This window comes from Poecilia mexicana, unplaced genomic scaffold (assembly GCF_051168715.1).
Source record: "Poecilia mexicana isolate PSO_F unplaced genomic scaffold, ASM5116871v1 scaffold_23, whole genome shotgun sequence".
Lineage (NCBI taxonomy): Eukaryota > Metazoa > Chordata > Actinopteri > Cyprinodontiformes > Poeciliidae > Poecilia > Poecilia mexicana.
The window spans coordinates 6,111,487-6,125,039 of NW_028263392.1; the positions used below are offsets into that span (position 1 = coordinate 6,111,487).

General features: G+C 42.5%; 1 long non-coding RNA gene across 1 annotated transcript in view; it reads left to right on the forward strand.

The window, feature by feature from the left end:
* The window catches only part of LOC106916624 (uncharacterized), a 33,907-nt gene extending 20,354 nt beyond the window's left edge, over nt 1-13,553 (forward strand). The window contains exons 3-5 of the long non-coding RNA XR_001418025.2: nt 5,799-5,909; nt 9,355-9,406; nt 11,760-13,553. This is a non-coding gene — a long non-coding RNA (uncharacterized LOC106916624). The remainder of the gene's footprint in view (nt 1-5,798; nt 5,910-9,354; nt 9,407-11,759) is intronic.

Consider the following 13,553-nt stretch of genomic DNA (forward strand, 5'->3'; position numbering starts at 1 on the left):
CTTGTCTTCTCCTGTCCTCCATTTTGTGAGTTTTTTTATTTTTTTATTTCTCCATCCACTCTTGCTCTGCTGTATCAAAAGTACACCGAGTCGTTCCTCCCTCCTCTTGTAAACGGGAGGAAATAATCTTTACAGAATTTCTATTTTCTTTGTTTTTAAGAAAGAAAAAAAATGATCTGGATTTAATTTTAATCCATCACAGATTTGGATCATTAAATTCTTTTATTTGGGGCTGAACTCGACCCTGCCAAGCAGGAGTCTGTAAAAGGAAGGCCGCGTCCTCTTCAACAGGGTGCTTATCTCCTAAAAACAATTTGTTCAAGCAGTCAGCAGCACTCAAGCCAGACCGAGGTTTTACACCTCAGCAGCGTGAGCCGCTTTGACCTATGGCCCCGTAATGGCCACCAGGGGTCACAGAGGTTAATAGAGACTGATGTATGAGGCCCCAGAGTGACATCCCAGAGGAGATGGCCCCTTAATCCTTATTAGGCCTCCATGTTAGTGATCCTTACCTTTCAAAGCAAACAGCACGCGCTCTTTGCCGCGGGGCCCCGGCCTGCCCCTGGCGTTACACTTCTGACCTCGGGGTCGTGCCCTTTTGTTCAGAACCCTTCAGGGGATGACCTTTAGGGTCAGGTCTGTAATAGAGAAGTTGTCGAGGCACGTGCTGCCGAGGGGCCCCCACGGCGGACCACCTCACAGAGGGAGTCGGGCCGCAGCCCTAGTCGCTGACAGACAGCAGGAAGCGTGTGTGTGTGTGTGTGTCTGATGGACTGTTAATGTATAGATAGTCGTAACCTGTAGGTTTAATATGCAACATGGGAAGTTCAGGAGAGAGTTAAGAGTGCAGGAAATGTTTTTGAAGATCAGCGTTTGAAATGCTGTCTGTCTGTACCGACACTTTAACTCCACAGCTTTCAGTATGTACCTACTCAAAAACATTTAGATAAAAAAGTTACAAGATTCTCACTTGATGATAACCTGGAGTAAAAAAAGTTAATGTTTTAAAAAAAAATGCAGAACAGGACATAGAAGAACAGTCTGCTTCTTTTGGTTGGATGTCTACTTTGGATTTTTGAACTAAAACGCAAATTTATCCCTCGTGCCCAGTTAGCACTGTGACGATTCTTTGTTTGCTTTGACATCTTTTATTTCATAAATTACACAAAACACATGAAAAAGCAGAAAACACTCTTAAAAACAAAAAGTTTCTCTTTATTTATCCGTAGTTCTAAAAAAAAAAAAAGCAGGACTTCATGAAGTTTGACATAAAAGCCATAAATATCTCTGATTGATTCTTCTTCTTACCTTCTGTGTTTAAAAAAAGCAAAGAAAATATCCAGAGCACTAAATTTAATAATAGCTTTTATGTGTTTATTTGGCAGAATATTGCTCCCTTCAAACTTCCCCCTCATAAATCCCGAATAAGAGTGACTGCTGGCGTAAATATTTATAGTTATAAATATTTCCGACTATTCAAAAAAAAAAATCACAAACAATTTCGCTTACTTGCATGCAGGAGAAATGCATAAAAGCCTTCTTTCAGCCAGCCGACGAGCAGTGTGCAGCAACAGGTGGGAGAGAGACAGCCCTGCTGCACATGCTGATTCAAGCAGCCGGACAAAACCTACTGTAGTTCGCTCTGATGCTTTTATTTTTATTTTTTGCAATCCTGTTAATGGAAATCAGTTTAAACTGTAAGATGAAAACCTTAAAACACTGACAGCATTAACTGGTCCACATCCAGTTAAAAAAAACAAACAAAAAAACTTTTCCTTTTTAGGGGAAAAAAACGATACAATAAGATTAGTTGAAAACTTTCTCCTTCATTACTTTGTCATAATTAGCGTCTGTGATTCATACCTTTATGTTTAATACCCACAAAGTCCAGATCTGCTTTCCCTGCTGCAGCGAGCGGTTCTGTATGTTGGCTGGCATTGTCTGCGGCTGTGGATTTGTGGGATGACTCATAAAGAAGTGACAACACGGGGGGTCCGACGGGACCTCTGAGTTAACAGCTTCTCTGTATTAGTTCAGGAGGGAGTTAATTTTGACTGCTGTGTTGCCACTGTGCAACTTCAGTTGTGCAACACCGACAGGCTGTGGTAGGTCGGTTTTTGCAAAGTTGTCTTTTCAGATCCCCCTCTTGTTTACTTTAATTCTCGCAGATCCAAGGGACTGTTGAAGCCTAAAACTGCTTGTCTCGTCTTTCCTCACCTCCTTTAAATGTGCACACAACTTACACGCTTATCAAATCTTAATAATGCAGCAAGCTGTTAGTAAATCTATGCTAACACTGAGCACAGATTGCTTTAACTCAGGGTAGGGGGAAGGGAAAAAAAAAGTTGTTGCAGGCTCATAGAGATGTCATAAATGAGAGTTGTTAATATTGGAGTTTCATCAATGGCAGCATTACGCGGGCCGCTCCTGCAGGGGCGAGGCCGCCGCTGAGGGCTTCAGTGTCAGAAGTTGGCAGCCGAGCCAAAACCAGAGCCGTATCCTCGAATGAACCCGGAGCAACAAGCTCTGCCAAGTTTTTTGAATTCCTGCCACATGTCAGATGGTAAACAAGTAACTAGCAGAAACAGCGTCTGAGACAGAGCACAAGGAGCTCAGGGGGAACTCTACGGATCACAGATGAGGCTTGCGTTTGTTTCGAACGATTGTTTGATTTATATTCAGGACGCAGTTGTAGTGGCGTTTTTCGCGCGCGCGGAGATTCCCATTGGTTCCCCAGACATGGCGAGATGTGACGTCACAGGGGGTTCAGGACCCGACGACTATTTGGTTGCACGACCCATTTTTTTTTTTTTTCTCAACAAGGGACACGAGTGTGTTTATATCCCCCCCAAAAAAGAGCAAAGAAGTGATGCGTTTCCCCGTGTTGAACCCCGGTTCTAATCCTTGTCCCACTTAGTTTTTCTGCATTGTTCGTCGTTCGATATGTTGAGATTTATCTGCAGAAGGCTGAAAAGAGAAGACTTTCCCTCTCTCCCAGCCACACATGCAGCTACGTAACATAACGCCTTTTTTCTTTCAGCCTCCAAGACCGAGCAGCCATATTAGTTTGCTCTCCTGTTCTTCGTCTTCTATCGAGAACGTGCAAATTAAACCCCTCACTCTTCTGTCCAAACTTCCCCCACTGATCGATTCGTGTGGTACTGAGGCTCAAGGCGCTGAGGACAGATTTAACTCAAAACTGCCTTAGTTTTACTCAGAGATGTGAGATCTCAGTCAGTTTTCCCCTCTCTTTTGTAGAGCTGCTACTTCAGGGAGAGCAGAGAGAGGTGGTGGTGTGGGGTGGGAAGGGGGGGAAATGTGCCTGTGTGGAGTTCTGGTTTCTTTTGGGAAAGAGATGACTGCAGGGGAGGGGAATTGCTTCCAAAAGAGAGGAAGTTGTCTCTTTTTTTTTTTTTTTTTTTTCTTGTGCCATGGGGGAATCTGTTGCAGATACGGCGGCATTACAGCGTTTTGGACACACAGAAGTTTTTCAAGGAGGCGTTGGAGTGAAAAGGGGGGTGGGAGGACAGCAGACTGGCATGAGTAACCTTCAGCATGCTGATCCAGAGGTGAGACAGGAAGAAGGGAGGGTTGGTATCCGGTGCTGAAAGAACTGAAAAAAAGATTATCCCCGCCACTCAGAGCAGAGCTGTATGTTGGTTCGTGACAGAGCAGACTAAAAATGGTGGGAGACAGTCAAGCTGGACGCTTGCAGGACGACATTTTGTAGCTAGCTTACAGCCGGACTGTTCGCAGCGAGGCGAGGGGCTTGCCCGGACGCAGCACATGCCGGGCACACTGCGGTTAATATTGAAGCGTTTTTATTGCATGGCGTGGCGCGGTCACACCCAGGCGCTTATCTGCCTTTGACCACATGCCAGATCAGTCAAAGCCGCTCATTAATGTGTCCATGATCAAGGAGAAAGACAGTAGAGCCGTCATAGCTGACGTGCTTTCTGGCCTCAATAACCCTAACGCCACTGCTTCCTCCCTGGAAAGTTTTACTGATTAAAGGAAGTAGTCCGGTCCAAAGATGGATTGTTAATCTCTGAGCAGCTGAATCCTTGAATCATTTGTAAGTTTTCTGTGACTGTCCTCCTGAAGGAGAGGAGCTCCTGACACCCCTCACCCCCTCCAGCTCCCTCCCTGCCTTGCCTCGTGGACACTACGTCGCCGGACTCGGTGATGAAAACGCGTAGCGCGCACACTCCCACACTTCCCCTGTTTCATCATCAGCTGAGCTCCTCGTCCTCCACTCACAGCGCTCGTCTCCCTCCCTCTCCGGGTTCCCTCCCCTCTTGGCTCCTGCTTCGGTTTCTATCCATCGCTCCTCGCCTCCTCCTCCTCTTCTTCTCTCCCTGGGTCCCGGCCACATGCGAGAGGCTAGACTAGGACACTGCAGCCCTGAAAAAAAAAAAAAAGAGAGAGGGGAAAAACGCTCTGTTGCTATTTCTACAGGCGGGTCCCTCCCCTTTAGCTACCCTGTGCCAAAAGAGGGAGGGATTCTTCTCTACTCTCAGTCCTGGGATTTTAACCCTCTGCCTGCTCTCACTCCGTCTCTCTGCAAGATCTCTTCCTCGCTCTCGTGCAACAAGTGGCTTTGCTTTGCTGCTTTCCTCTTCGTTTCTGCTTGTGGGGACGTCTCCGGCTGATTTGTCTGTAACCGGACTTGAAAGACTCTGCGTTTGCTTCGTTCCCTTTCGACCACGTGCTTCTCCACTGCTGTTCCTCACAAGTCCTTCCCCTCTGAAGCTGAAGGCGAGCGTTCGGCCGTTGTTGGACTGGCCTCAGGGATTGTGTTTCCTGAACATTTACCTTGAATTCTCCTCCTTTATTTTCCTATGCTCTTATCTGCCATGCCCTCCACCTTCCATCTGTGGACACCGTTCCCTCTCTTTGGCTTCTCTGCCCCACCCTCCTTTCTCTCTCTCTCTCCCTCTCTCTCTCTTTCCTTCTCTCTGTCATGGGCAGTCTTGAGTTAAAGGGTAGCAGGAGGGTGGAGCAGCGGCCAGGCTTTTTCTAGGACAGGTGCCAGTTTCTAACAAAAGACTGAAAAAAGGGATAGATTTAAGCCAGGAGGACAGAAATGGCATGCATCAAGAGCTTATCTGCACTAATAGCGTGCGTATGCATGACTATACTCTCCTGTTGCAATTATTTTCCACTGCAAGAGTGTTAAGCAGTAGAGATTTCGAATTCTCTCGCTCCCGTGAAGGCATTTGAGTTTCGAGCTGGGATAAGAGGAGGGCAGGCAGAGGCAGAGAGGGAAGAGGTGGAGCTGAGCTCTTTTTTTTTTTTTTTTTGTTGCCCTGCATTATTCATGTGCCCGGGCCCGGTACTGCGATCTGACTGGCTGCCTGGCGTAGCATTCATCCAACATTCAGCAGCTCTGTTTGCTAACATTCCTCATTCAAAGCTCGGTTAGCTGCCAGACGGGAGGAGCACGCGACTCCGTAGGAAACCCACATGGCCTCCCCCTTATTGTGGCGGGCCCAGAATCGGAGGTGAAGGGACGGAGAGCGGCAGCATGAGCTGGTTTGTAGATATCAGACAGTCAGCCGAGGCTGGGGAGGGATTTTCTCGAAGCGTATCGACCGTTTTGGCGATTGCAGGGGTGAAATTTCTGGCAGAGGGGGAAAGGCTGGCGTATGAAAAAGGCGTTGGGCGCAGACGGAGGAGGCTGATACTTTCCGGGACGCTGAATGGGTCTCAACGTTGGCGTGCCCGCCTACTCCTTGCAGCGAGTGCAGAGCTGTGTGACTGAAGCTGAAGCTCCCTGTCTCTGCTCCTCTCTACAGGAAGGAGATGTGGGCATACCGTGTGCTGCCGTGGACGTTTTCCATCGCAATAAGTCCGCAGAGAACCCCACGGTTTATCCTGGACAGCCGATTCCAGTCGCTCCGAAGCGGGTAAGTCAGTCGGCGTGCGGTTCAGGTCGTGTGAGAATGTGTACTCGGTTTTCTTTTTGCAAACCAAACGTCAGGAGCTCGATCATTATGTTCACTTCTTTCCTCAATGTCCGGCCGCACAACTATCCAAGTCGAACGTGGCAGACGTGGCGTTTTCTTCAAACCGCCTTAATCTCGTTGTATTTTCTTTTCATCTGGAATCTGGTTTTGCTTCTCGGATGTGTTTGTGGTTGAGCGAGAAGTCTTCATGGAGGGGAGCAGGCAGGGAACCGGTGCTGTAATGTAAGGCTGAGGGCCAGACGAGGCCTGCAACACAAGGCCAAGCTCCACCACAATGCACTGCTCCTCCATACGTCCCTCTCCTTCTTGCTCAATCCCGTGATCGTCGAGTAGAAAGCCTTTAGGTGTCATTAAACCCTCGTTTCCCTCAATATCCACTCGTTTGCTACTCTTAATAGTCAGGTAAATGTTTGGAAAATGGGTCACCGCTGACACGTGGCTCCCTGCAGTTTTAATAAAGCCAGAACAAAACTATTAGTAGTACCGCTTAGCATGCAATTTTTTATTAATATGGCCAATTGTATAACTTTTTTATTTATTTATTTATTTTTTATAATTTCTTTAACATGGGTGTCGAGAAATCATTCCTTTCTTGTTCCTCTTTGACTCTGATAAAGTGACTCAGCTTTGGCTGAAGCCTAGTAGGTGTAGCTTGACCAAATCTGGAAAAGTTGGAACCTGTTTCATCCGAGAAGAATATTCGCTGCAATTTTTTAGTGTTGTGTGAGATTTCACACGCAATTCAATAACCTGAATTGCGCCACACCCCCTCGTCAACGCGATGAAGCGTAACGTCTATTAATCAGTGCCCGTAAATCACGTTTTTGGCCTTCGCTAATTGAAAAATGTGTGTGTTTGCTGTTTAATCCGCATCGATATTGCTCCACAGTCGACCATGACCAAATGACAGAGGAGTGGAGGGAGCGTGAGTCATCCCAGATACCTCCAGTCTCCTTCCCACCTACATCCCACGTTTGACAGGCCCTATTCATCTGCCACTCTCGCCCTACAGGGCCCAACACAGGCTACTTCATCACTGTCACCCTCACAAGAGGCCCCCAATGTGGCTCCCTTATTTAGTGGCTCCAAAGCTCTTTCCGCGGGCCTCGCTGGGGTGAAATTAGGAGGTAAATCAACGATGTTTGGACAGGGAGAACGTCATTGTTGGAGTCCAACGGACCCTCAAGGAACGGCAGAAATATTCAATATAGCACGTTGTTGTCTTTTCCATTTCCTTTTTCGCATTACCCTGCATTGAAATGCACTGAAGTACACAGTCTGAACGTGTTTAATTAGCTTTTTTGGACTTGAAAACAGCGTACGGTTTCAGAACTGTGCAGGAAATTACTAAATAGTTCCCGCAGAACAAACACCAGGGATATCTCGAATAGAAATACAAGCGATTTTAATCCTCATTAGCAAACAAAATCTTGCTTATTTTTTCTGACTATTGCAGAACATTTTATCTGGACTAAAAGAAAAATAAAGAAGAAAGTATCTGAGAAATTATTTTTGTGGATTAAATTCAATATGTATTAAACTCATGATTTAATAATAAAAAAAACAAAACCCCCCACAAAAACCTCCAAGTTACACCAGACACTCAAGATCCAGTCTTTCTCACACACACGCACACACACACACACACACACACACACACACACACACACACACACACACACACACACACACACACACACACACACACACAGGCAAACACCCAGACACATTTGATGCTATGTACCCCACAATGAACTGAGCCTCCTCAGATGAATGGGGTTCCCACGCCTCTCCTAAGGAGTGCAGGGCACAGCCTCCTCCTTTGAGCATTCACACACATACACACCCACAGTACACACACTATAAAGGGCCTCACAGTCTTTCATAAGCAAGCACACACAGGTGCATGTGAGTATGATGTAGTGGCACACACATGTAGTTAAACGGCACATTGCTGTAAGCGGTGATTTGTTATTCTGAACACGTCACGTGGCGATAAAGGTTCGGTTTTAGCAACAAAGTCAGACAGGAGGATCTTTGTTGCAGTTTGGCTCCAAAATGCAAAATCTTTTAATTTGTAATGAGGAGAAACAGGAGCTAATGAGGAGTAAGATGCATTTAGGGTGCGCTTACTTCCACTGAAACATCAGTTCGGTTTATTTGTACAGTGATTTTCTGTCGATTAATGTCGTCTAAAGACAAACAGGTCTGGATCGGTCAAGCAAATAAACTCCAGACATATAGACAGATTCAAATTAAACCGTGTACATTCCAGCCATGTGCTTTTAATATATATATATATATATATATATATATATATATAAAATATATATATATATATATATATATATTATATATATATTTGTGTGTGTGTGCGTCTGTATTATATATATGTATATTTGTACATATGTGTAAATATATATATGTGTGTGTATATATATTATATATATATATATATATATATATATATATTTATATAATATGCATATATTATATATTTGTGTGTATATATAATATGTGCGTATATTATATTATATACACATATATATATATATATATATATATATATATATATATATATATATATATATATATATATATATATATATATATATATATATATATATATATATATGTACATTAGTGTGTGTGTATGTGTTTCCTTCATTGAAATTTATTTCAAATGGTTGTGTATTTTTATTTTACATTATATAATGTAAAATCAAATATAAAATATAATATTATGGTAATATAAAAATTTGTATGTGATTTTATATTTTAAAAGATGTTTTAAAGAGTAATGCTTGTGTGTGGGTGTGTGTGTGTGAGAGAGAGAGATACAGATTTATGTGTACATCTAATTATTTTCTGACTCAATATATAAAACTAAAAATCTATAAAAAAAAAAGCCGGTATTATCAATGCCTGCTGCTTTTTTAAAATCTATTTTAAGACACATTTATTACTGCTGTCGTTTTTTAAAACATAAACCACATCCTAGAAAATAATTTAAATAACTTTTTTCTTTTTTAAGTAGACAGGATTTAAAGTCATTCTGCTGCTACAGAGGAACTTTTCTGGAGTGGGAGATAATTATAAGGCTTCTTAACACTGGCCAGTCCACAGTGCAGTAATAAAGCCTTCCAGTCTAAATTCAGCTGCATCATGCTGATCTCTGTAACATATGTACCATCAGCACTATTGACAACAGACACACCTTGCTGTGTGTGTGTGTGTCTGTGCCATCATATTTATGTGATTTTGTATAAATGCTTTGAAAGCCCAGTGTTTATTACTGTGTGTGCGTGTGTGTGTGTGTGTGTGTGTGCGTGTGTGTGTGTGTGTAGACTGTGTATTTATTTCCACTCTTCTCTTTCATTCACAGGCTCATTATTTAGGAGTTACTCAATTTTTTCTGGCTGGAAGTCAAAATTGAGGTTAGTTGAACGTATTTTTCTAAAAATTTATTGCTCTTCTGAAGCTGGGAGCTTAGTTGTCACATTCATTTATATATATGTGTGTGTGTGTGTGTGTGTGTGTGTGTGTGTGTGTGTGTGTGTGTGTGTGTGTGTGTGTGTGTGTGTGTGTGTGTTGCTGAATTGTCAGATTCCTGATAGCCTCTTGGCTTCACTGAAGTTTGCAAATTTGCATTATTTAGTTTTTTTTTCTCGCTCCGAGCTGCCTACAGGCATACAAACACAACTTCCAGTTTGCCTTTAATTTGCTGAACAAAGTCGCTCGCGGCGCACAACAGCGAGCGACTCGTCAAAGTTGGTATGTATTGGTAAGCATGTGCAGCAGCATCAAGATAATCTCCTGGAGGGAAATTAGTCGTGGGGGAGAAAAGGGGGAAAGAAAAGCCTTCAGCCTAAAGGTCAAATGAAGATTAGAGGGAAACTGTACACGAGTGCACGCTGGCCTGCACCCCGGAACTGCACAAAGGCCTCATTGTGAGCGAGCGCCGCTGCTCTGCACAGACTCCCCTTTACATTCTTGGGGAGACATGACACCTGTTGGCGGTTTGGGTCAACTACACGCAGAGCGATTGGAAAGTCTTCATGATGCTCAAAACTTTAAGCTTTTAACGACCTTGTGACAGTTTCATTCAGTCAATCCCATGAACAACTTTGGCTCCAAAGGGTTTGTTTTTCTTTTTAATTCCCCAAGGTTAAGTGTGCATTTAGAGGATTTTTTTTTTAAAAAGGAGCAAGTATTAGAAATACAGAACTGAGCAGAGAAAATGTTCTTCTTTATTCCATTTTCTAAAAACAAACAAGTCGAACTCATTACGTTGTTTATTTCTGAAGTGGACGTTATCTTCTGGCAGGTTTTCAAGTCTATAACACGTGCAAGAGTATTACAAATGTTCATTGATAAAATATGATATATATGATAAAAGGAAATTCTAATTATGTCCCTCACATACCTGACGTTATCACCCACGCATTAAATTGATGCGATTGCTCGATGCGTTTATGGACTGAAGATTGTTGGAAACTTTAGATTCTTAGAATTTGAAGAATAAAAAAAAGTTTTCTGGAATTTGAGCTGCTGATCAGCAATTAGAGCAGATCAAGGAGAAACGGGCAGATTATAATCTTTGACCGACTGAAAGGTTTATCTCCAGTTTTAACATTATTGTCAATAAAGGTCAATTTTACTGCCTTTTCATCTCTAGATAACTTTACAAACTTCCTTAAAGAATCTCTGAGCATTAAAAGGGAACAAATCTGAGTTGGTATCAATACTAAGAAGCAGTGAAAAACGCCTTTAGCACAGTTTTTTCTGGATTTTTTTTTTTGTTTGTAATACTGTGCCCTTTAATAGAGTGACAAATTAGAAACCAACTCCAGCCTCATGTTGTTTCTTTTTTGCAGAGAAAAAAACCCCCCTGCTACTATGCAAACACTTTCAACCCACATAATTTTTATGCAGATGTGCAAAATGTTTATTTTTGTTTGATTTTTTTAAACTTCCTAATGATTCACATAAGTGTACTATAGCTTTTTGAAGTAACTATATTTTGAAACAATAATTCAAAGTTACAGTTTTCAGCAGGATTTTTGCGTTCTACAAGAAAAACTAAAAATGTCATATTTTTCAGATTTTAATTTCTTTTTTTCTTAATTTTTCTTTTTTGTTTCTCCTTCGATCTTTCGGCCTTTGCATTATCGGATAAAAACGGTGCTGCGCGACAGCATCCGAGCTCGGCAGTGAAATGCTCGGGTCGGCTGTGCACCTCGCAGGCCTCGGACGTTAAGTGGCTCATTCAGGGGATTTGGGTGGCATTTATGGGATAACTGAACCTGCTATAAAACAGCCGCAACCTGGTGCATGCGTGTGCGCGAGAGAGGAGTTAATGCAGTGAGTCACTTTTATAAGTTCGACCCTGCCTCAGTCTCCTGTCGCTCGTCAACTTGAAGGGGGAAACCGCAGCGGAGCCACAGCCTCGGAGCCCTTTCTCACTCAGGAAATTCCCTGAAACCACCACAACCTGTCAGTGTGACCTCTCATGCACATTCAGAAATGCATATTTATACCCATCTGCTCCATCAACTTGTTTTGAGTATTTTCCCACAGATTCCCCCCCCCAGGCTAGTCACCAACAAGATGTTCACTTTTATAAAAATTCGTACTCGGATCGTTCACGTGCGTGAAGTGTGGAAACATCCGAACCCTTGGATTCACCTCGGCGTGTGCAGGCGGCCACGTTAGCGCTCCAGCCTCAGATAGGAAGCGAAAGTCTGGAATCAAGCCGACAGCAGCTCACTCTCTCCTCTCGTTTGTCAGCTTCAGGTTGAGGAAACCAGAGACGAGGTGAGCTGATGGAGCGCTCAGACCTGACACTGTGGAGGGGAAGTGACCTGAAAAACTCCAAGTGACGTGCAGGAAGTAGACAGCTGTGTTAAATTACACTCTTGACTCAGGGGTTGGGGGGGGGGGAAAAGGGAAAACATCTTCACATTAACCAGTTCAAGCATGGAACAAACACTGCTGATATAATCAGATTAATGAGGGGAGAAAAAAACACCTTTATCGACTTTGGAAATATAATTTTTCTTGTTTATATTGTGTTGATATGGACTCTGGGTTCAAAATATAAGATGGGTAATAAATTAAGTGAACTTAGGTGAAAGTCGGAAATTTTAACAATCTGCTAAATATTGAGGATTTCAGCGTATTTACTTAAAAATATAACGAAAATGCATAAACTTTGGCAAGAATTAAATTAAAAAATTACTCCAATTGCTGGAAAAATAATTGATTATTAAAGTTCTCATGTTTAAGTTCTATTTAGCAGGGCATCTTGCAGCTGACCTACATTTGGCTACTTAGCAAACATGCTGCTAGTAATTTGAGAACATTAATTGAGTGATTCTTCTTTATTTTCCACATTATGAATCTGTTGGGGGTTTTTTTGTGATTGGGATTGTTGTCTTATGTTCCTTTAAGCATGGAAAAAAGTGCAGCTGAACAGCAGTGTGCAGCAACAATCAGAAACAAACCAGCGTTACTCTATGCCAAGTCCAGCTAGGAAAGCAATATGAATGATGAATTTTAGAGGACACCCAAATGCCGGCCCGTGCCTGCCTGTAACTAATGGTTAAAATTAGTCAAATTTATCTTGTGTACGTCTGTCAGTTGTTTTAAGTTGCTGTTTCCACAGGTTAAACTGCAGAGGATTTACAAGTGGCAGCAGCAAGAGACAAACTGTCCTTTGGGGTGAGGTAGTAGGTTGTATAGTTTTAGGGTCATTCCCAAGTTGTCAGATGACTATACAACTTACTGTCTTTCCTGAAGTGACTGTGATGGCTGCGTTGTCATGACACACCGAGACGTCCTGCAGATTCACAGGAACATCCGATGTTTTTTTAATGTGATAATCTGTGTGCATCCTGTTGTATATTTTTTAACTCATTAACAAGCAGAGGCGGTCCTAGCCTGTTTGGCACCATAATTGCAATTACATTATGACATATGTTGAAAACAAACTTTAATTCTAATGTTAACTTACAACAAATAATTTTATATCAAAGTAAGCCTTTATAATAAGAAATTAAATGTTATTTTTAACTACAGGAATATATCGAACAGCAGTGTTTAGTCATGTTATTCCCTCTCACAGTGTAATGTTTCAAATTTTTAATCATAGTCTTCTGTTTAAATGCATCGATATTTTTGTAGTTTTCTTCCCTTTTGGTAGTTGTGCTTCACGTCTTCTTTTGACTCGAGACTCATGGTGTTCGCACAGGGTGAGGTAGTAGGTTGTGTGGTTTCAGGGTTGTGATTTTGCCCCATCAGGAGCTAACTATACAACCTACTGCCTTCCCTGGAGGGCAGCAATACATCACAGGAGCGCAAACCTCTTTATCATCTTTCTAATGACCCTTAAAACACTTGGCACATGACTGGTATTCAGTTTCAAACTCGTCTCTGAAGGGGTAAGTGATGCTGCTTCAGCAGGCGTTTTCGCTGAAACATGACTCCTTGTACAGATTGTACAAAAACTGTACGCTTGGTTTATTCATTGATTTGCCATGTATTTCCTTCTTAATTAAATAAAGATATAACTGTGCAAGAAAA